Raw genomic sequence first — 23053 nt, 5'->3', positions numbered from 1 at the left:
AATCTTAAAAAAATAATAATGTAATATGATTTAAAACAAACTTGGTTTGTTGTGAATATTCTTCCCATTATACAAGAGAAACAGGATAGTTTCTATAATCATGTTTATCACAACAGGATTCAATGTGTAAGCCAGATTTTCTTCACTGCTTTGAAATGTTACCTTGAGCAAGAATTTAAACCATACTGGGCGCCTGGGTGGCTCAGATGGTTAAGCATCTGCCTTCGGCTCAGGTCATGATCCCAGGGTCCTGGGATCGAGTCCCGCATCGGGCTCCCTACTCAGCGGGAGGTTGCTTCTCCCTCTGCTTCTCTCTCTCTCTCTCCCTCTGTCTCTCATGAATAAATAAAATCTTAAAAAAAAAAAGAATTTAAACCATACCGATGCTTGGGTGTGTGTTTCAGGAAGATGTGTTCTCCCAACCAGAATGCCTTTGTTTCATATGAATAGCTCCTCATATACCCAGGGCTACTTCTAGACATCTATTTTTTCCTCAAAAGTTCCACACTATTTTAGAAAAATTGTAATATGTGATAAGGATTATTTATCCAGCTGTCTACTTTTACTTGTTATTGCTTTATTCTGTAGGACAATTATTTGATATTTTTGCATATTTTATCTTAAAGTTGAATTTCAGAATTATTTTATCTCAAATAAACTATTGGAATTTTGATTGAGAATTTGTTATTTCCATTGACACATTTACTTGAAGAAGAATGGATATTTTTGAAGTATTTCATCTTCCTATATAAGAACACAATGTCTTTGTCTATTTTCAAATATTTTTGGTGAGATCCATCACCTAAGGTTATCATTTTTTACTCTAGTTCATATATTCATCATTAAATTAATTTCTGTGAATTTCATGTAAAAGTTGCTACTGTACAGAATCTAAAAAAGAAAAGAAAAGAAAAAGAAACAAATGAACTCATAGATATAGAGAACAGATTGATGGCTCGCAGAGGCAGGGGGTGGGGGTGGAAGAAAGGGGTAGAGAGGAACTCAAAAGGTACAAACTTCCAGTTATAAAATAAATAAGTTGTAGGATGTGATGTAAAGCATGGTGACTATAGTTAATAATTCTGTATTGTATGTTTGAAAGTTGCTAAGAGAGTAGCTCTTAAAAGTTCTCATCACACAAAAAATAAATTTGTAACTATGTGTCATGATGGATGTTAACAAGACTTATGGTGGTGATCATTTCACAATATATACACATATTGAGTCACTATGCTATACACCTGAAAATAATATATGTCAAATACATCTCAAAAATTCCATTATAAATGAATTGTTTTCATTAATTAAACATTGTGTCATATAAATTACATGACTATCCTATTGTTTTCTCTATCCAGATAATTTTATATTAAATAGTATGTTTTAGCTAATATCATTGAACTTTTAAAGGAAATAATCATGAGACAATATTTAAAACACTTTACCCTCTTCCAAGACAATAATTATATATTTTTTCTTGTTCCACTGTCTGTAAAAATTTTCTAAAATCTGCCCAAAAGTTTTAAAATATTTATTTTACAGAAAGCAAGAGAGAGTGAGAGAGAGAGAGAGAGAGCACAAGGTAGGGAGGGGCAGAGGGAGAAGAAGAGAGAAACTTGAGCAGACTCCTTGCTCAGTGCAGAGCCCTATGCAGGGCTCCATCCCATGACCTGAGATCAGGGCCCTAGGCCCTGAGATCACAACCTGAGCCAAAGCCAAGAGTCAGACACCCAACAGACTGAGCCACCCAGGTGCCCCTGTCCAAAACTTTTTAAACGACATTAAATTGTTTGTATGTATGGTGTCATACAGAACTTTGGGGAAAAAAATAGTATTTTTTTTTTTTTTTAGATTTCATTTATTTATTTATTTGAGAGACAGAGAAAGGGGGAAAGAGAGAGAGCACAAGCTCAGGGGAGAGGCAGAGGGAGACAGAGAAGCAGGTTCCCTGTTTGAGCAAGGAGCCTGATGCAGGGCTCGATACCAGAACCCTGGGATCATGACCTGAGCCAAAGGCAGATGCTTAACCAACTGAGCCATCCAGGCATCCCAAAATAGTATTCTTTATATATTTTCTGAGTACATAAAATACTGATTCTGACTCTACATCACATTAAAGAGATATCCTTCTACTCCTATTTAACACATAAATTATTTATTTTTTTAATTTATTTGAACCGAGAAATGAATACTGTTTTATCCATTGGTTTTTAATATATCTCTATAAAATAAGAATACAGGGTATTTTGTTTAAACTCCTGATGGGTTGAATTATATTAACAGATCATAAATTAATAGATTATCTTTATTGAACCACATATGTGCTCCATTTGCCCTGAAATACATGTGCTCGTATTTTAAGTAGTAAATGAATTTGAGCTCTAATTTTCTTCTTTTGTCAAGTATTTAGATCAAGTTTAGATTTATCTCTGAGAACAACTATGGGAGGTTTATCTTTGATTCTATTTAAGGATGGCCATAAAGCTTGGGGAATACTCTGGGGAACTTAAAAATCACCAGTGAATTTAGTTCAGAAAGATTTTGTAAAATTCTTTCTTTGATAACTTGTATAAAATCTTCCTTGTTGATCTGTTGCAATATTCAAATATTTTCAATTTGATTCAGTTACATTAAAAAAATCCTTTTCTGTTTTCTAAATTGTTGACATAAATTAGTAAAAACTAAATTGAATATTTGTTATTTTTACTTATTTTTTTGTAAATAAAATTTGTTGGAGAGGTTTAGGTTCACAGCAAAATTGAGAGGAGGGTTCAGAGGTTTCCCATACACCTCTGTCCTCACACATGCATAGATTGTTTCATTATCAACGTCATTCAGCAGAATGGTACATTTGTTTCAACTGATGAACCTACACTGACACATTGTAATCACCCAAAGTCCATAGTTTACATTACAATTCACCCTTGGTGTTGTGCATTCTTTGGGTTTGGACAAATGTATAATGCCATGTACGGTATCATACAAAATAGTTTTACTGCACTAAAAATAACCTCTGAGCTCTGCCAATTCACCCCTCCCCCCAAACCCCCCAACTGTAAGCCCTGGCAATCGTTGATCATTTTCCTGTCTCCATAAATTTTCTCTTTTCCAGAATGTCATACTGTTGGAATCATATAGTATGTAGCCTTTCCAGATTGGCCTATTTCACTTAGTAATATGTATTTAAAGTTTTCCCATGTCTTTTCATGGCTTGATGGCTCATTTCTCTTTAATGTTGAATATATTCCATCTGGATATACCACAGTTTATTTACCCATTCACCTACTAAAGGCCATCATGGTTGCTTCCAAATTTTGGTAACCATGAATAAAGCTGTTGCAAACATCCATGTGCAGGTTTTTGTGTCGACATAAGTTCTTACTCATTTTTATAATTTTAAATATATAATGACACTTTTTTAAATGTTGGCCACCTTTCTCAATTTGTAAAAATGTTTTTAATGCTCTACTTCACTCACTTGTGATTTAGGAAAATAATAATCACAGGGAAATACTTGAAAAAGAGATAAAGACAAAAAAATCTTTTAAATAGCAAAAATTAGTGTTTGAAAGATTTGGGGTAGGTTGATTTCTTTCTTTCTTTTTTTTCTTTTTTTTTTTTTTTAGAAGCCAAGTAGTATAGAGAATACTATCTACTGCAAAATCGTAATTTTCTGTCACACTAAGGACAAAAAAAAAAAAAAAAAAGCTGTTTCTAGCCTGGGTGGGGGACATTTGGAGAAATTTGGTGGAGACAAGATATAGTTAGACAGTAGCGTAGGCCCTGTTCTTTGATTCTCTACAAAACTGAAACCTGCCGAGGTTGGGGGGGGGTGTTCATATTGATCACAAGACAGATTTTGGAAAACATAGTTATTTCGCCCCTCATTCCCCAAATAGTGATAGCCACAGTTTATTACAGATGTCTCAAATTCAGCAGGGTCCGAGAGCAAAACTTCACCAGAAGGGAGACAGACTATCAACAGCTGAGGTAAATGACAATACAGAAAGGTCTGAGTGTTCTTCAAAATAACCTGGTCACTCTAGTATACTGGGAAGTAGACTGTTGAGGATCCCCTAGCCTCTGAGAGCAGGATGCAGGATATGGGTGGACTGAGGATGGTAGCTGGATCTAGAGGTCTGAGAGAGTCCAAGTGACCAGACCCCAAAGCATGAACCCATAGCAAGTACCATGGACAGCAGCCACAGAAGCCAACACTGTATTCCCAAGTCTCCCCTAGTTCAGGATAATACACAAGCCTTCCAGCCAGTGTTCTGCCCAGGGAAAAGGAAAGAAGAAGTGGGAAAGAGGAAACATTGATACAACGTAATATTTACAGAGTGCACTAAGTTTTAAACAAGCATTAACTAGTTATCATTCATTATCAAGGTTAGATTTTTCTGCCATCAGGGGAAGCAGGGGCTGATGTGTGTATTAACTTCAGTTGGGGAAAAGAAAATTATGTTTCTGCACATTTGAGTGTGTGTGTAAATTTTTGATGTATTTTATATTTTCAAATTTTTCAAGTAGCTGAGAATTTGGGGTTATAATTGTACTCTTGAATTATAGATAGTTTGTTATCAGATAAATTAGAATGGAAAAATTTGCTTCATATATTAATTTCTTTCTTACACATATAATATTGATTTGTTTACAGAATAAAAATTAAAATATTATTCTACACTACGTTTCTGTCCATCAAGCCATTCACACTAAATTCACTCTTCTGTGTGACCTGGGATGGCCAAATTATTTTAACCATCATTTATATATTGAATATTGTTTCATTCTCAAGCTATTCTGCTTAGATCAGCTAGCATCTGATTGTCTCCCAAGTTTGGAACACTGGCTTTTCTCCTTTAATGCTGCCCATTATTAGTTCATTCATCTAGCAGCATAACTGGAAAACCAATGATCACTTCCTTGAGTTTGGCTCCTGGGTCTCCACAACCTGAAATTGCCACACAAGCAGCTCATGTAAGGGTAGTGTTAACCAATATCTAACTAGTAGGAATGGACAATTTTGTTTTGTATTTTGGGGTTATATTTTGTATTTGATTGATATTTTTCTTGATATATACATCTGCCTAGTGTGGATGTTTTTAGAGACCACACTGATTATTATTTTATGATGACTTGTTTATCTTCTGATTTTAATTATTGGTATTATTTTTTCCAATTCTGCTTTTTCTATAAATTTAGTTGGTGTATCTTTGTCCCAATTCCAAATTTTTTATAAAAAAAATTGTTTTTTATTATTTCTGCAAAACTGTGTTTCTTGTAAACAATGTGTGTCTGGTGTTTGTTTATTAGAGCAATGAGACTACTTGCCACCTGAGGAAATTTAAGTAACTTTTAAGTTTACTATGCAATGTTTACTGTGCTTTGATGCTGACTTGGAAGACCGTCACTGTGATTATCTAGCTTCTCAAACTATGACTTTGGATTACTTTCTGTGAAGCACAGATCATTGTCTTTTATCCTTCAACCTCAACTTATCCTGCATTTTGTTTAAACTATTATTATTATTATTAACCAGTCTGCCCAATTTTTCCACTTTGAAATTCCTTTTTAAGGTATTACATTATGTGCCAATTGTTACAAAATTGCATAAATTTATAAATTATGTCAGTATTCATCTTCTCCCTTTCCATAGCCAAATGTTTAAAGGCAATGTTTCAGAAACTTCTACTACTGGATTCAAACCCATATCTGCTTTGCAATTACTGTGGGCCTTGGGGAAAATAGCTAACTTCTATGGGCTTCATGACCCTCATATACAAAATGAGGATAATAATAATACTTCTGTTACATAAACAACTGAGCTTGACAGGGTAATGTGAGAATTAAAAACTTTCTTACACCTGAAGAATTGACAATGGGTCCTGGCACACAGTACTTGTTGTTAGGAAGGTTGTTCGTGCTGTAGCAACTTCTCAGTTAAGAAGTTCCTCCAAAATGAAATATGGTGGCATTATATTCCAGAAGTGAATAAAAAACATATGGAGAGTAATTCTTCTAATATTATTCAGTCTGAAGGTTGTGATGTTATGCATTGATATTTTATTCAATGGCGATTCAATTGAGTGCCTTTTCTTTGTTTTGTCTTTAAATTTTTTATTATTATGTTAATCACCATATATTACATCATTAGTTTTTGATGTAGTGTTCCATTATTCATTGTTTGTGTATAACACCCAGTGCTGCATGCAGAACGTGCCCTCTTTCTCGTATTCTCTGTCTCTCATTCTCTCTCTCTCAAATAAATAAAATCTTTAAAGAAAAAAAAAAGAACATGCCCTCGTTAATACCCATCACCAGGCTAAACCATCCCCCAGCCCCCCCAGAACCCAGTTTGTTTTTCAGAGTCCATCGTCTCTCAAGTTTCATCTCCCCCTCCGATTCACCCCCTTCATTCTTCCCCTCCTGCTATCTTCTTTTTAAACATATATTGCATTATTTCTTTCAGAGGTACAGATCTGTGATTCAACAGTCTTGCACAATTCACAGCGCTCCCCATAGCACATACACTTCCCATTGTCTATTACCCAGCCAACCCATCTCTCCCACCACAGCCCCAGAGCAGCAAACCTCAGGTTGTTTCCTGAGATTAAGAATTCCTCATATCAGTAAGGTCATATGACACATGTCTCTCTCTGATTGACTTATTTCATTCAACATAACACAATCCAGTTCCATCCACATCAATGCAAATGGAAAGATCTCATTCCTTTTGATGGCTGCATAATATTCCATTATATATATACCACTACTTCTTTATCCATTCCTCTGTCGATGGACATCTTGGCTCTTTCCATAGTTTGGCTATTGTGGACATTACTGCTATAAACATCAAGGTGCACGTACCCCTTCAGATCCCTATATTTTTATCTTTGGGGTAAATACCCAGGAGTGCAATTGCTGGATCGTATGGTAGCTCTATTTTCAACTGTTTGAGGAACCTCCACACTGTTTTCCAGAAGGCTGCTCAGGCTTGCATTCCCACCAACAGTGTAGGAGGGTTCCCCTTTCTCCACATCCCCGCCAAAATCTTTCATTTCTTGATTTGTTAATTTTAGCCATGCAGACTGGTGTGAGGTGGTATCTCATTGAGGTTTTGATTTGGATTTCCCTGATGCCGAGCGATGTTGAACACTTTTTCATGTGTCTGTTGGCCATTTAGATGTCTTCTTTGGAAAATGTTTGTTCATGACTTCTGCCCATTTCCTGATTGGATCATTTGTTCTTTGGGTGTTGAATTTGATAAGTTCTTTATAGATTTTGGATACTAGCCCTTTATCTGATATGTCATTTGCAAATATCTTCTCCCATTCTGTCAGTTGTCTTTTGGTTTGATTGACTGTTCCTTTTGCTGTGAAAAAGCTTTTTATCTTGATGAAATCCCAATAGTTAATCTTTGCCCTTGCTTCCCTTCCCTTTGGCGATGTTTCTAGGAAGAAGTACTGTGGCTGAGGTTGAAGAGGTTACTGCCTGTGTTCTCCTTTAGGATTTTGATGGACTCCTGTCTCACATTTAGGTCTTTCAACCATTTTGAGTCTATTTTTGTGTGTGGTGTAAGGAAATGGTCTAGTTTCATTCTTCTGCATGTGGCTATCCAATTTTCCCAACACCATTTGTTGAAGAGACTGTCTTTATTCCATTGGACATTCTTTCCTGCTTTGTCAAAGATGAGTTGACCATAGAGTTGAGGGTCCATTTCTGGGCTCTCTATTCTGTTCCATTGATCTCTGTGTCTGTTTTTGTGCCAGTACCATGCTGTCTTGATGATGACAGCTTTGTAATAGAGCTGGAAATATGGAATTGTGATGCCACCAGCTTTGCTTTTCTTTTTCAACATTCCTCTGACTATTCAGGGTCTTTTCTGGTTCCATACAAGTTTTAGGATTATTTGTTCCATTTCTTTGACAAAAGCAGATGGTATTTTGAAGGGGATTGCATTGAATGTGTAGATTGCTCTAGGTAGCATTGACATGTTCACAATATCTGTTTTTCCAATCCATGAGCATGAAACATTTTTCCATTTCTTTGTGTCTTCCTCAATCCCTTTCATGAGTATTTTATAGTTTTCTGAGTACAGATCCTTCGCCTCTTTGGTTAGATTTGTTTCTAGGTATCTTATGGTTTTGGGTGCAATTGTAAATGGGATCGACTCCTTGATTTGTCTCTCTTCTGTCTTGTTGTTGGTGTATAGGAATGCCACTGATTTCTGTGCATTGATTTTATATCCTGCTACTTTACTGAATTTCTGTATGAGTTCTAACAGTTTTGCTGTGGAGTCTTTTGGGTTTTCCACATACAGTATCATATCATCTGCAAAGAGTGAGAGTTTGACTTCTTCTTTGCCAATTTGGATGCCTTTGATTTCTTTTTGTTGTCTGATTGCTGTGGCTAGGACTTCTAATACTGTGAGGAATAGCAGTGGTGATAGTGGACATCCCTGCCCCATTCCTGACCTTAGGGGGAAAGCTCTCAGTTTTTCCCCATTGAGAATGATATTCGCTGTAGGTTCTTCATAGATGGTTTTTATGATATTGAGGTATGTACCCTCTATCCCTATACTCTGAAGAGTTTTGGTCAAGAAAGAATGCTGTACTTTGTCAAATGCTTTTTCTGCATCTATTGAGAGGATCATATGATTCTTTTTCTTTCTTTCTTAATGTATTGTATCACGTTGATTGATTTGCAGATGTTGAACCAACCTTGTAGCCCAGGATAAATCTCACTTGGTCGTGGTGAAGAATCCTTTTAATGTACTGTTGGATCCTATTGGGTAGTATTTTGGTGAGAATTTTTGCATCCATGTTCATCAAGGATATTGGTCTGTAATTCTCCTTTTTGATGGGGTCTTTGTCTGGTTTTGGGATCAAGGTAATGGTGGCCTCATAAAATGAGTTTAGAAGTTTTCCTTCCATTTCCAATTTTTGGAAGAGTTTCAGAAGAATAGGTATTAATTCTTCTTTAAATTTTTAGGGAATTGCCAGGGTAGAATTCCCCTGGGAAGCCATCTGGCCCTGGGCTTTTGTTTGTTGGGAGATTTTTGATGACTGCTTCAATTTCCTTAGTGTTTATAGGTCTGTTCAGGTTTTCTATTTCTTCCTGCTTCAGTTCTGGTAGTTGATGCATCACTAGGAATGCATCCATTTCTTCCAGTTTATCTAATTTGCTGGCATAGATTTGCTCATAATATGTTCTTATAATTGTTTGTATTTCTTTGGTGTTGGTTGTGGTCTCTCCTCTTTCATTCATGATTTTGTTGATTTGGGTCATTTCTCTTTTCTTGTTGATAAGTCTGGCCAGAGGTTTATCAATCTTGTTAATTCTTTCAAAGAACCAGCTCCTAGTTTCGTTATCTGTTCTACTGTTCTTTTGGTTTCTATTTCATTCATTTCTGCTCTGATCTTTATTATTTCTCTTCTCCTGTTGGGTATAGGCTTTATTTGCTGTTCTTTCTCCAGCTCCTTTAGGTGTAGGGTTAGGTTGTGTATTTGAGACCTTTCTTGTTTCTTGAGAAAGGCCAGTATTGCTAGATACTTTCCTCTTAGGACTGCCTCTGCTGCATCGCAAAGATTTTGAACAGTTGTAGTTTCATTTTCATTTGTTTCCATGATTTTTTTAAAAAGATTTTATTTATTTATTCATTTGAGAGAGCGAGAATGAGAGAGAGAGAGAACACATGAGAGGGGAGAGGGTCAGAGGGAGAAGCAGACTCTCTGTTGAGCAGCGAGCCCGATGCGGGACTCGATCCCTGGACTCCAGGATCGTGACCTGAGCCGAAGGCAGTCGCTTAACCAACTAAGCCACCCAGGCGCCCCCTTCCATCAATTTTTTAAATTCTTCTATAATTTCTTGGTTGACCCATTCATTCTATATTAGGATGCTCTTTAGCCTCCATGTATTTGAATTCTTTCTGACTTTCCTCTTGTGATTGAGTTCTAATTTCAAAGCACTATGGTCTGAAAATATGCACGGAGTAATCTCAAACTTTTGGTACTGGTTGAGACCTGATTTGTTACCTAGGATGTGATCAATTCTGGAGAATGTTCCATGCGCACTAGAGAAGAATGTGTATTCCGTTGCTTAGGGATGGAATGTTGTGAATATGTCAGTGAAGTCCATTTGTTCCATTGTGTCATTTAAAGTCTTTATTTCCTTGTTGATCTTTTGCTTAAATGATCTGTCCTTTTCAGTCAGGGGGCTGTTAAAGTCCCCCACTATTATTGTATTGTTGTCAATGTGTTTCTCTGCTTTTGTTTTTAATTTCCTTATATAATTGGCTGCTCCCATTTTAGGGGAATAGATATTTATAATTGTTAGATCTTCTTGTTGGATAGACACTTTAAAGAGGATATAGTGTCCTTCCTTATCTCTTATTACAGTCTTTGGTTTAAAATCTAATTTGTCTGATATAAGGATTGCCACCCCAGCTTTCTTTTGGTGTCCCTTAGTATGGTAAATGATTTTCCACCCCCTCACTTTCAATGTGGGAGTGTCTTTGGGTCTAAAATGAGTCTCTTGCAGACAGCATATTGATGGGTCTTGTTTTTTATCCAATCTGATAGCCTGTGTCTCTTGATTGGGCATTGAGCCCATTTACATTCAGGGTAACTATTGAAAGAGGAATTTAGTTTCATTGTATTGCCTGTAAGGTGACTGTTACTGTATTTTGTCTGTGTTCCTTTCTGATCTATGCTGCTTTTAGGCTCTCTCTTTGCTTAGAGGACCCCTTTCAATATTTCTTGAAGGGCTGGTTTCGTGTTTGCAAATTCCTTTAGTTTCTGTTTGTCCTAGAATCTTTTTATCTCTCCTGCTATTTTCAATCACAGCCTACTTGGATATAATATTCTTGGCTGCATATTTTTCTCATTTAGTGCTCTGAATATATCATGTCAGTCCTTTCTGACCTGCCAGGTCTCTGTGGATAGGTCTGTTGCCAATATAATGTTTCTACCATTATAGGTGACATATCTCTTGTCCCGAGCTGCTTTCAGGATTTTCTCTTTGTCTCTGAGACTCGTAAGTTTTACTATTAGATGTCGAGGTGTTGACCTATTTTTATTGATTTTGAGAGGGGTCCTCTGTGCCTCCTGGATTTTGATGCCTGTTTCCTTCCTCACATTAGGGAAGTTCTCTGCTATAATTTGCTCCAATATACTTTCTGCCCCTCTCTCTCTTTCTTCTTCTTCTTCTGGGTCCCAATTATTCTAATGTTGTTTCATCTTATGGTATTGCTTATCTCTCGAAATCCACCCTTGTGATCCATTATTTGTTTATCTCTCTTTTTCTCAGCCTCTTTATTTTCCATCATTTGGTCTTCTATACCGCTGATTCTCTGTTCTGCCTCATTTGTCCTAGCAGTTTTTGCACCCATTTTTGATTCCACCTCAATAATATCCTTTTTGATTTCAACTTGGTTAGATTTTAGTTCTTTTATTTCTCCAGAAAGCGTTTCTCTAATAAATTCCATGCTTTTTTTCAAGCCCAGCTAGTATCTTTAAAATCATGATTCTGAACTCTAGGTCCGACATCATACTAATGTCCGTATTGAGTAGGTCGCTGGCAGTCAGTAGAACCTCTTGTTCTTTTTGTTAAGTTGATTTTTTTCTGTCTTGTCATTTTGTCCAGAGGAGAATAGATGAAAGAGAGAACAAAATGCTAACAGGGTAACAACGTACCCAGGAAATATACTCTAAACAAATCGGAAAAGGCCTGAAACCAGGAAAAAGAAAGGGAAAGAAAGAAAAAAGGAAGAGAAGAAAAAGAGAGAAAGATAAAGATATAAATGAACAAAAACAGAACAAAACAAACCAAAAACTGAATATGATCAAATATGATCAGGCTGGTACATAGATCAGTGCCACACATTAGATTTTGGGTGTATATTGGTCTGTTAGAAGAAAGTGCCTCCCAAAATTCTAAAGAAAGAAAGACTTATATATGTACAAAATAAGGGTTGATATGATGAAGGGATGGAATATGACTGTAAAGATGAAATTTATAAAAAGTTTTATAAAAGGAATTGATAAGTTGTTTGAAAAAAGAAAGAAGAGGATTTAAAAAAAAGAAAGAAAAAAATGGGGAGGAGAGAAGGTGATCAGGCAGGAGACTAGAACATAGCCATACACTCGAGATTTAGGGTATATTTTGATCTGTTAGAAGAAACTGTATCTCAAAATTTTAAAGAGAAAACAACTTATATATATATGCCAAAAATAAGGGTAACTACTATGAAGGGATAGAATATGATTCTAAAAATGAAAAATAAAAATGTTTTTTTTTTAAAAAAGGATTGATAAGATGTTGGCTGAAAAAGGGAAAAAGAAAAATTAAAAAAAAAAAGACAGTTAAAAAAAATAACTTTGAAGTCTAAAGAATCATGGTAAAAAAGCCATGAATTCTATGTGCAGTATTCCCTTAGCGCTGGATTTCTGCCATTCTCATTGATTTGTAAACTTGGTCTTGGCTGGCTTTTTGTGTTGATCTTCTGGGGGAGGGACCTGTTGCCGTGGTTCCCAAATGTCTTTGCTGAGGCTGAATTGCCCTGCCCTTGTTGTCCGGCTAAGTAATCTGCTCAGGCTTGCTCTCAGGAGCTTTTGTTCCCTGCAAGCTTTCGGTACAGCTTTGGAGGACGAGAGTGAAAATGGCGGCCTCCTAATCTCCACCTCTGAGGAGCTGAGGCCTCGGGGCCCCACTCCTCAGTGCGCCCCCAGAGAAAAGCAGTCAATCACTCCCGTCTCCCCGGTCTCTGGCCACACTATGTGCTCACCCGGCCTGTAACCAAGTGTTTCTATCTCTGGCACCAGACTCCGTGTGTTGTCTCCAACCCCAGCAGATCCCTGCAGTGCGCTTCCGCGCCACTCCTCCCAGGGTAGGAAGGGGAGTCTCCCCAGCTCTGCCAGTTGTTGGGTCCCTGCTGGAGGAGCAGTGGCCGAACTGTGTCACTGATCACAGTTTATGGCAACCCCGAGCTGAGTGCCCACACCTTGGCTTCGTCTCTGCAGCTGGCTTCCCCGCTCCGATACCTGGGAGCTCTGCTGCACTCAGGCACCCCCAGTCTTTCTGTGACCCCAAGCGTCCTGAGACCACACTGTCCTGTGAGGGTTCCACCCCCTGCTTAGCCACTGGAGTGACATCCCTCAGTGGAGCCGTCTTCTTTAAAAGTTCTGATTTTGTGCTCCGCTGCTCTATCACTTGGCAGAAGCGGCCAAAAGAGGTCCCCACCCCCTCCATCTATCCTCCCTAATATCGCCTTGGGTTCACTTCTCCACATGTCCTACCTTCCAGAAAGTGGTCGCTTTTCTGTTCAGAGTTGTTGCTATTCTTTTCTTCAATCTCCTGTTGAGTTCATAGGTTTTCGGAATGGTTTGATCTCTATCCAGCTGAATTCCTGAGACCAGATGAAATCCAGGTCTCCTACTCCTCTGCCATCTTGCTCCGCCCCCCCCTTTTCTTTGTTTTGAATTAATAAACAGACAGACAAACTTTCCCCTAAGAACCTGTAGAAGCCTTGTTCTGGTTTTCAGATATTCAGAACACTGGAAATTAATATGCTGTGTGTTCCTTTAAAAAGGCCCACTGGTTGGTTCTAGCTTCCCATTTATATTGAGTGGAAAATAAAGAGAAAGGGAGACCATGATAGAACTTTATGGTTATTGTCTACATTCAATTTTCTTTTCAAATTTAGGAAGACTAGTAATTATACAGTTCAGTGTAAAATTCTGTATCACTTGTTCTGCAAGTAGTGGGAATATCTTCTCAGGTTCATGTTCTGCATTTCTTTTATTCAGTCATTATTATATAAAGTATTGTTTTTGGTTTGTTTGTTTGATTTCCTGAGTTTCTATCCTATTTTTTTCGGTTACTTCAATTGTCTGTGTTGTACAAACTTCTTTTTATTGCCTCACATATCATTATTGTGTTTACAATTGCCCATGTATTTCTTTCAAACTTTAATGAGTCTTGTTGAATTAATCTTTGCTTTCAAGACAAACCTGGCTGTCCTCCATGAACCTCTTCATTTGCTAATTTGATTCTCTAGGATTCTGATGTTATGATCCTGCCCATCCATTCAGACTACAGCATATTTCACCTTGGGGCAGATATTGATGATATTGAACAGAGATTATATTTCAGGGTGCATCATCTGTATGATGTAGCCCAAGGACCTTCAAGATATGGATCACAGAGCTGGAAGTCCAGCTTCTGTTAACTCATGGTCTCATATAACACTGCATAGTTGTTACAGTGTAAGGGAGCCAGATGCCCTAAGCCAGTTCTTTCCAAATAGCCTTTATTTTTATTTATTTATTTTATTTTTTCTAAATAGCCTTTAACAAACTCACTTCTTGGGGCACCTGGGTGGCTCAGTCAGTTAAGCGGCTGACTTCGGCTCAGGTCATGATCCCAGGGTCCTGGGATCGAGCTCCATGTTGGGCTCCCTGCTAAGTGGGAAGTCTGCTCCTCCCTCTCCCGCTGCCTGGTGCTCTGCCTACTTGTGCTCTCTATCTCTTTGTCGAATAAATAAATAAAATCTTAAAAAATAAAACCTCACTTCTTTTTTTTAAAGTCTTTGTTCATTTGATATCATCTCAATGATGTCTACCCTGATCAACATATCCAAAATTGCAACCTGTTTCCCTTCATCTTTTTAAAAATTATTTTATTTTATTTTATTTATTTTTTGATAGAGAGAGAGAGGGAGCACATACACATGCCAGGGTGGGGGCAGAGGGAAAGGGAGAGACAGAACCTCAAGCAGGCTCCATGCTCAGCATGAAGCCCAATACAGGGCTCAATATCACAACCCTGAGATCATGACTTGAGCCTAAATCAAGAGTCAGATGCTCAGCCAAATGAGACACCCACGTGCCCCTCCCTTCATCTCTGAACTTCCAATCCATTACCTAGATATATTTTTTATTCTTCTTCCCTTTGCATGTGTAATTTACTTATTTGTTATATTTACTGCTTATGGTTTGTCTCTCCTACTAAAATGAAAGCACCAGGAGGGTAAACTTCCTTGTTCTTTTCCTTGACATATTCCAATTTTCCAATGAATATGATTAAAATGATGCCTGATATATAATAGATGCTGAATAAATATTTATTGAATGTTTTGAAATATCACTCTAAAAATGTTTCTCAGGGACACAGACAGTATCTTATTCACCTTTTAATATTTAATGCAAGAGGTATGATTCAAACACAATCCAACAAATATTTGTTGAGTTGCTTAAAAAAAGAACAACAGCAATTTACTTCTAAAGTTGCTTTTGCCTTATTGTCCTTTTGGTCAATTCAGCTGCTTTCTTTGCTTACTTTTCTTGTTTGTTTGGTCTTGGCAAATTGCATAGTGTTCCTTTCATTGATCTTAGTAGTCAACAAAACCAGGTGTTAGATTGTAAAGTTTCACTCACAGTCTCAGTGTCTTAGGCAACATAGTCCATCTGGTAACCTGATGGGTTTGCTGGTGTCACAGGTGGTCTCCTACTAGATGATTCCCAGAAGAAAGCCTGCTTTGATATTAAATGTATGAGGTCCCAGAATCTCCCACTCTCTCTTCCTTTGATCTCATTCCTCTTCTTTGTCTGGCATTTGCTTCTATCTTTTTCAATCTTTGATGTTACTTCCATGGCAATGAGTTCATTCCTCCTCACTGGCTTTTTCCCTGGCCCTGTTTAAATTTGGGAGTCTTCCTGTCTGGAAGATTCCTTTTTCTGTCAGACTTGGATTTCTGATACTTTTGAAGTTTCTCGTTTGTGACTATTTGTCTCACTTTTGCTCTGATAGTCCACTTTGTAATACAGAGTGTATGAAAATAGACTCAAACAGGTGTCTTCTTTTTCAATCTTTAAAACTCGCACTGGCTTTGTGTTTGTTGAGCCATATGTAGAGTTCATGGTCTTTATGGAAGAGGAGTCCATCACTGACCTTTGGAATGTTCTCAAAGGTTGATGAGTTTCTGCCATTTCAAATGAAATCAGAAATCCCAATTTTCCTGTGAAATCTCTTGATTTTTAAATATTAGCCCAAATTCAAATAGTTAAGAACAAAAGAAAAAAAAAAAAACAAATAGGCCAAGTGAGATAATAGCAGTCCAAATCTTCCCCAGGGTCACCATTTTAGGACTTCTGCTCTACTATTTGACTTGATCAATGACTGAGTTTGTAACTTCTTTGGAATGTCTGATCTCTTTAAATTTAAAAAGCATATGGTGCATATGATGTCTTATTTTTGTGCCTACTTTAGGGTCACATATTGAGAGGAGGTAATTGGTTACATGCTAACCAAAAATACCTCCTCTTCATTGCTTCTATAACCTATTCTTTCACAAATTCCCAGTGTCCCCGTATTTCTTGATAAGAAATGTCCTTATGTCTGTTTTACTGTGGACAGAAAGGTGAGCAATATCTGACCCAGACACAGCCCTGCATTGAATATGAGGGAACACTGATGGAATTTTTTAAAGGTTTATTTATTTATTATTTTAGAGAGAGAGAGAGAGAGAAAGAGAGCAGGGGAGGGTCAGAGGGAGAGGAAGACAAAGAATCTCAAGCAGACTCCACACTGAGTGTGGAGCCCAACATGGGGCTTAATCTCATGCCCTGGAAATCATGACATAAGTGGAAACCAAGAGTCAGATGCTTAACCCACTGAGACATCCAGGTACCCCTAAATGGGTATCTTTTTACAGACTCATAGACATTGGGGACTGACACAGCCCAATTGGTTCACCACGTGTTTATAATTGGTTTTGTCTGAGTGAACTTACAATACTTTACCTTAGGTTTTTGGACAATGGGTTAAATTTTGTATGTTTTAGCATTCAAACAAAGAGTTCATTTGACATCCTAACTTCAGTATCCCCCATACAACTTAGGCACCTAGGAGGGCTCCACTTTGACCATTCTCCAGTTCCATTCTTCCTCATGGTGGAGTCAAGGAGAAACAGCTATAGGAAGCTGCTACCACCCTTATAAACCATGATCTTCCTACAAAGCATCCCAGAGCTTCTTGCTTAAACAGTTCTGAAAGTACTTTGAGGGCCTGAATGTCTCTCTCCCCATCTGCCCTCCTGAGAATGGACCATGGGCTGACAGGTCTGAGCAGTGGCCTGGGGATAGCTGTTTATACCATGGACAGGGCATGAACATATGGGATGTGGCTGGGAAGGTACATTTGTCAAAACAGGAGAATAGAACCATATTGTATTCAACAGTTTGTTAGCTTATTTGTAACACTTTAAATATTTAAACTTATGGTATGTGCGCCTTCATTTGTACTCTTGCCTCAGGCTCTACACATATTCAACCGTGGCCTGGCTAATTCTATAATATTTTATTGATGGTTATAATAATTCAGCCCAAATTCAGCCAGCCTCAAGATGTCTTATCAGATAATTAAAACCTCTACCACCTCCACCAATAGCAGCTGAAATAAAATAAGAAGGAATTTTTTTAATTTGTTCTTTTAGTTCATGTTAATAAAAACAAAGATTTTTTTTTTCCTTTGTGGCATAATGGTAATATTGAAATACTCCCTCCATCATATTCAACACAATTAGTTTACTTTTAATCTGCATTTAAGAGAAGTTTTTATATTCCAGTTTGCTGTTATAAAACTTGGGGAAACACAACATTAGAAAATCCACAAATCATAACAATGTTAAATTTAAAAGCAGAAAGAAAAATAACAGGGATTAATGTGGCTTCAGGTCTTGAATACATGCAGAGGCCAGAATCAGGACAAGAACACGTGCTTGTATCTTGAAGGATTATTACACCTTCAGAGAGAATGCCTGGTCGCCAGAGGGATCTCGGGTTGAGCAGCTGCACAGAGCTGAGCTCAAATCTTTTTTGCATTATGCAATAACTACTGGGAAATGGGGATTGGGGGCTGGTCATCAGCCTCCCTTGTCTTGGTTTTATGTTTATGTACATAAGACATAATAATTTCCCTCACATAGTTCCTTCAGAGATAAAACAAAATCACAAAATGCCAACAAAGTAGTATTTCATGTTTTTTCCCTTCCATTTTCTTCTTCTTTATTTCCACTTTTCATCTACTTATTTTCTTTTTCCTTATTTTATTTTCTTTCATTTATTTTCCTCCACATAGGCCTTCTACTTTAGCCTTGCAACTGAGTTTCCATAGAAAAAAGGATCAATAATAATTACACTGCCACATGATCTGGAAAACCGTTTCCTTAGTGATCTGTGGTTATTTTGATCACTAAGTAAGTAGTTGTATTATGTCTGGCCAGTCCTTTAATCATGTCTGAGTTCTAAGAGAAGTGTCCTTTAGGCAATGTCAAGTAAAGGTGGTGGCAAGAGGTGGCCTTCAAGCATAGCAGACCTATAAATAACATCTTATGGAAACCAAAGTTGGGCATCAATCATTACTTTTATAATTACAGAAAGAAGCTTCCTTCATTTACATAACATGTTTTTATGGACTGCACATTATGTACCAGACACATTTCTATAAAAATAAATGAAAGTAAAAAAAGAAAACATCAACCCTTACGATGAGCTTGAATTCTATGACTGGGGTGGGGATGAGGTGATAGACAATTAAAAATAAGTAAATTCAATAACATTCTAAAGTGACAAGTGTTTTTGAAAAAAAACTGAATAAATATAAATCAGAGGTTGTAATTTTAGCAGAAAATATAAGAAATATCTTTTAAGTCATATATTCTTTCTATTGCCTCAGTTTCTCCTTAAAATACTTCTACATTTGGTACAAAATTCAAAATGTTTTTTAACAAGTAGTCAGTGAAAAGTGAGGTTTCCCTCTTCATTGAACCCCTTCTCTTATTGTCTGCCTTGTCTGTCCTTTTAGTCACTTCCAGAGATTTCTGTCTACATGCTGTCTGCTGTCAAGTCCATGTTTTCTTTCTAATCCTAAACACAGATACTCTTATACTGCAGTGCACTTCATTTTTCTTTTCCTTTAACAATTTATATTAGAAATGGTTCCACATCAGGATATATAGGGCTGCCTCATTCTTTCTAATGGCTGCATAATACTTCTGTTTGGCTTTGTCAAGCACACACACCAAACAAGATGAACCCAAAGCCAAGACCTGAGCCACCTGTAAAGGTAAAGGTACCACTTGTAGATTCAGATAGTTTGTGACTTACAGAGTCAACAAAGGCAAGAGTAGCCAAACACTGCTGCCCACCTGTCCCACACACCAAAAAATGATGCTTAAAAGGGGGGGGGGGGGCAGATGACCACAATATAAGCTGGGGGGTTCCTTGTTGCTATAGATCTTACCCTAATTATTTCAATCACTAAATAAGCAGTTGTATTATGTCTGGCCAGTCCTTTAATCATGAGTTCTAAGAGAAGTGTCCTTCAGCTAAGCAATTCTTGATGACACAGCTCTATTCTGACAGCACAGGACAGAATGCCTCATGTCTTATCAGAACCTGGAAGGCAACAAGAAACTGTGTCATAACAGTCTCCCATGGGGCAGGTGCAGTGAAATGGGAAACAGCCTTGAAGCTGCTAATTGCAGGCCTCCAACCTCTGGTGTTTCAGGAAGATCATAAGGCATCCTGCCAAGACTCAGATCAGCTATTGAGCAAAGCTCTGGTTGTGTGGACCACATAAACTGTGTGAGGTCACCAGGGCACACTGGCAGAGCCGTTTCCTTACGGAGCTTAGCATAATTCTTAATTAACCCCCTTTTGAAGGACTTCTGGGGAATTTCCAATCTTTTACTATTCCTAACATATGTCCTATTGCACAAATTTACTTATGACCATAGGATAAACTGCTAGAAACAGAACTGTTGGGTTGAAGACCATGTGTTTACAATTTTGAAGACATCGCCTTTTCTTTGATATAATATTAATTACCATCCCACTAACAATGGATGAAATAGCTCTGGTTTCTCCATACACATGCCAACATTATAGCATTTTTCGTCTTTGCAATCTAAGTGAAAAATATCATTGTAGCATGAATTTGCCTTCCTTTTCTTAATGAGTGCAGTTGAACATTGTTTCATATATTTGAGAGCAGTTTGTACTTCTTACATATTCATTTTCTTTATTTCTCCTTTAAGGTATACATTAAGAATTATTTGTAGGAGATTTTTACTTATTAATTAAATTTTGAAATACTTTTCTAAGTTATTGGGGTAGTGATATCACTATATATGTATTTTTACGGAAGGTTATATGGAAAAAAAATTTTAATTTTATATGGACATTTTCATATATTTTATTTCCAGGTTTCTCAAATTTATGTCAGACTTAGGAGAACCTCCAACAATCCTTGATTAAAAAGTACTATCTCATATTTTCTTTAAAATTTTGATAAAACTTACATTTGAAGATATATGTATAGAGTTTAGTTTAATATAGTTTTTTAACTAAGTATTTTTATTAAAATATATATGTATATTTTATTTTGTAAAAAGCCTTTTCATTATTTATGATGTGGTAATATGAAAATCATGTATTTTAAAAAATGTTTTTAATAGTTCTGGTGTTTGTAAAATGGCTATGTAAACAGGATCACTGAGCACTTTTGATAGGAAAAGAATTAATGGATTACATGAATCTCGGAGAAGTGGGCCCTTATTAAAATCCTAAAAATATCTCTTTTCTAAAATCCTTCTGCTCCAGACAGGAAGTGAAGTGAACTGCTATAGTCTTTCTCACATGCTTTTGGAGAAAAATCATATAGGCTGAGTGATGTGAACTAGGATGACATTCCAATGAGAAGCAAAGGATTTACATTCTTTCTGCTTCTATCTATCTATCTATCTATCTATCTATCTATCTATCTATCTATCTATCATCTATCTATCTATCATCTATCATTATCTATCTATCTATCTAATTTATTTTTGACAGAAGATTCCCAGTCCTAGGTGGGAAGAGAAACAACAACTTAATACATCTTAGTGTAATGAAAGTCCTCAGGGGGCCTCATAGAAAGGCATGATATCATTCACTGATATCCTTAAGGTAGTCAAAAATGAAAGCTACCATATTTTTTTGCCAATTATTAGTTCATAATGTTAAAATTTTAAGAGGAACATAGATTTTCATAATATAATCAACCTTGGTATAAAATTTGAAAGGGCATAGCTTTAGAGCAGCAGGGCTCTGACAGTGGGTCATAGGAACCCAAGGACCTGATTTTGGTTATCCTGCTAGCTGGTGGTATCCAGGGCACATATGGGCATATATGATCCCATGGCAGAAATCAAATTAATAACCTAGATTCTCATTAATAGACAATATTGTTACAAAATATTCTATAGACTTAGATATTCTGTTTATCTTTATTCCTGCTAATAGGGTGTAATTATTGCTTCTGGATAACTGAAGTTAAGAGTTTTCATTTCCTGGGTTTATACAACTAGTTAGTGGTAAAGTGGAAATTACGACTCCTATTCTACAGTTCTTTCTTTTCACACATAGTCTTTAAGGTGAATCTGCAACGACTGGAGAGCTCTAGTTGTCCCAGAAACCTCTCAACACATAATTCTCATGTTCTAGTACAGTCAATTTGAATGTCACCATTAGAGTCACTCTGTCTTCTTATATGATCATTGGGACAAGCTGGCAGGGCACTCTGGCAGGGGCTTGAATTCTCTGAAACAGAGGTTACTTCAAAGGAATTCTCCAAGATGTTTCTTTCCTAGGTGATACTTTTTATGTACTTTTATATACTTTTATATACTTTTCACAATGTGAAATTCAGGCATTTCCTGAAGAAATCTGTTCCAATTTCATAAACTGAGTGACATCACTGGATTTCATTTCCCTCAAATGCTGACATTCAATTTAATGCCACTCAGCTGTGATCCCATAAACATTCTCTACACAGGAGAGATAGGTAGACATAGGCTTGAAAATAAAGGTTAAATCAGGCAACTGGGAGAATTTTAGAACCATCTCCTGGGCAGGTAGAGTTACAGATGATTTTATGTTTTCTGTTGTCCTCAAGTTTACAAAAGATACCTCTTTTAATGTCACGTGTATTCTTTAATTTTTTTTCTTTTTTCAATCACTTAAATCACTTTCAATCGCTTAAACTTGATAAAGAAAGATGATTGATATTCATAGATTTCCAGTTATCAGCAAATCAAAAAAAAATCTACCTGGTATCTTTCTGAATCTGAGTGACAAATTATTTCTTGAAGTTAATGAATGGTATATCTTATCAACAGTATGCTAAGCTAAAGTTAGGATCAAAAGAAGAAATCTTTCTTATAGCTCATGATGGTGATCGATAAATGTAAGTCAGACCCTAATTTTTCAATTCATCATCTCCACCTCCATGTTTTAGTGTGTACCACACTGGTGACTAGAATTGTCACCTAACAGAGTTTCCCACCATCTGTACATCAATCCCCTGCCTCCACCTCCCCACAAGTCTAAGCTACAGACTTATACTTACTGCTTAAAATAGTACTTTTGAAATGGTAGGGTGTCACCTGGAGGATTTCTAAAACAAATTTTTTAGCTCTTTTCCCAGAGTTTCTGATTCAGCAGGTCTGGGTGGGAACTGAGTATTTTCATTTTTAACAAATTCCCCAAGGGATGCTAAGTGGGCTGACTCCTGTGACAGACATTCAGAATTATTAGTCTAAAACATAAAACTGGCCATGCCACAGTCCTGCAAAAAAGTTCTGTAAGCTTCTCCAACAAAAGGACCCTGCCTCAGTCATCTCTGTATATTTATTGCTTAGAAAAGTCTGGTATACAGCAGAGGCACACTTGTTGAACTGAACTACTCGCAAAGATGGGTAACTTTTGTCTGCCAGTTTGCCGAACTCTGTGATATCTTCTTTGTGTTGTAGACTCTGTGTATTTCTTGCTCTCGGACAAGAAAGCAAGAAATAAATGACCGCGTATATTGTCAAAAGTTTGCATAGGAATGAAGGTTAAACACAAATGCCGCTAGTGTGGATTTTAGATTCCTTTGGATTTTGTTTATCTCTCTTTTTTTCTTCAGGTATACCTGACTTATAATATTATGTTAGTATAATTTCTGTATTTTCTCA

At 36.9% G+C, this 23053-nt stretch overlaps 1 protein-coding gene across 2 annotated transcripts in view; it reads right to left on the bottom strand.

Moving 5' to 3' along the window:
* CNTNAP5 (contactin associated protein family member 5) overlaps window positions 1–23053 on the bottom strand; it is an 855278-nt gene that overhangs the window by 427343 nt on the left and 404882 nt on the right. The window lies entirely within an intron of this gene.

The sequence above is a fragment of the Eumetopias jubatus genome, unplaced genomic scaffold (assembly GCF_037043125.1).
Source record: "Eumetopias jubatus isolate StellerSeaLion01/CBP00866 unplaced genomic scaffold, mEumJub1_p1.0 scaffold_3, whole genome shotgun sequence".
Lineage (NCBI taxonomy): Eukaryota > Metazoa > Chordata > Mammalia > Carnivora > Otariidae > Eumetopias > Eumetopias jubatus.
This window is presented reverse-complemented; position numbering and strand designations above follow the sequence as displayed.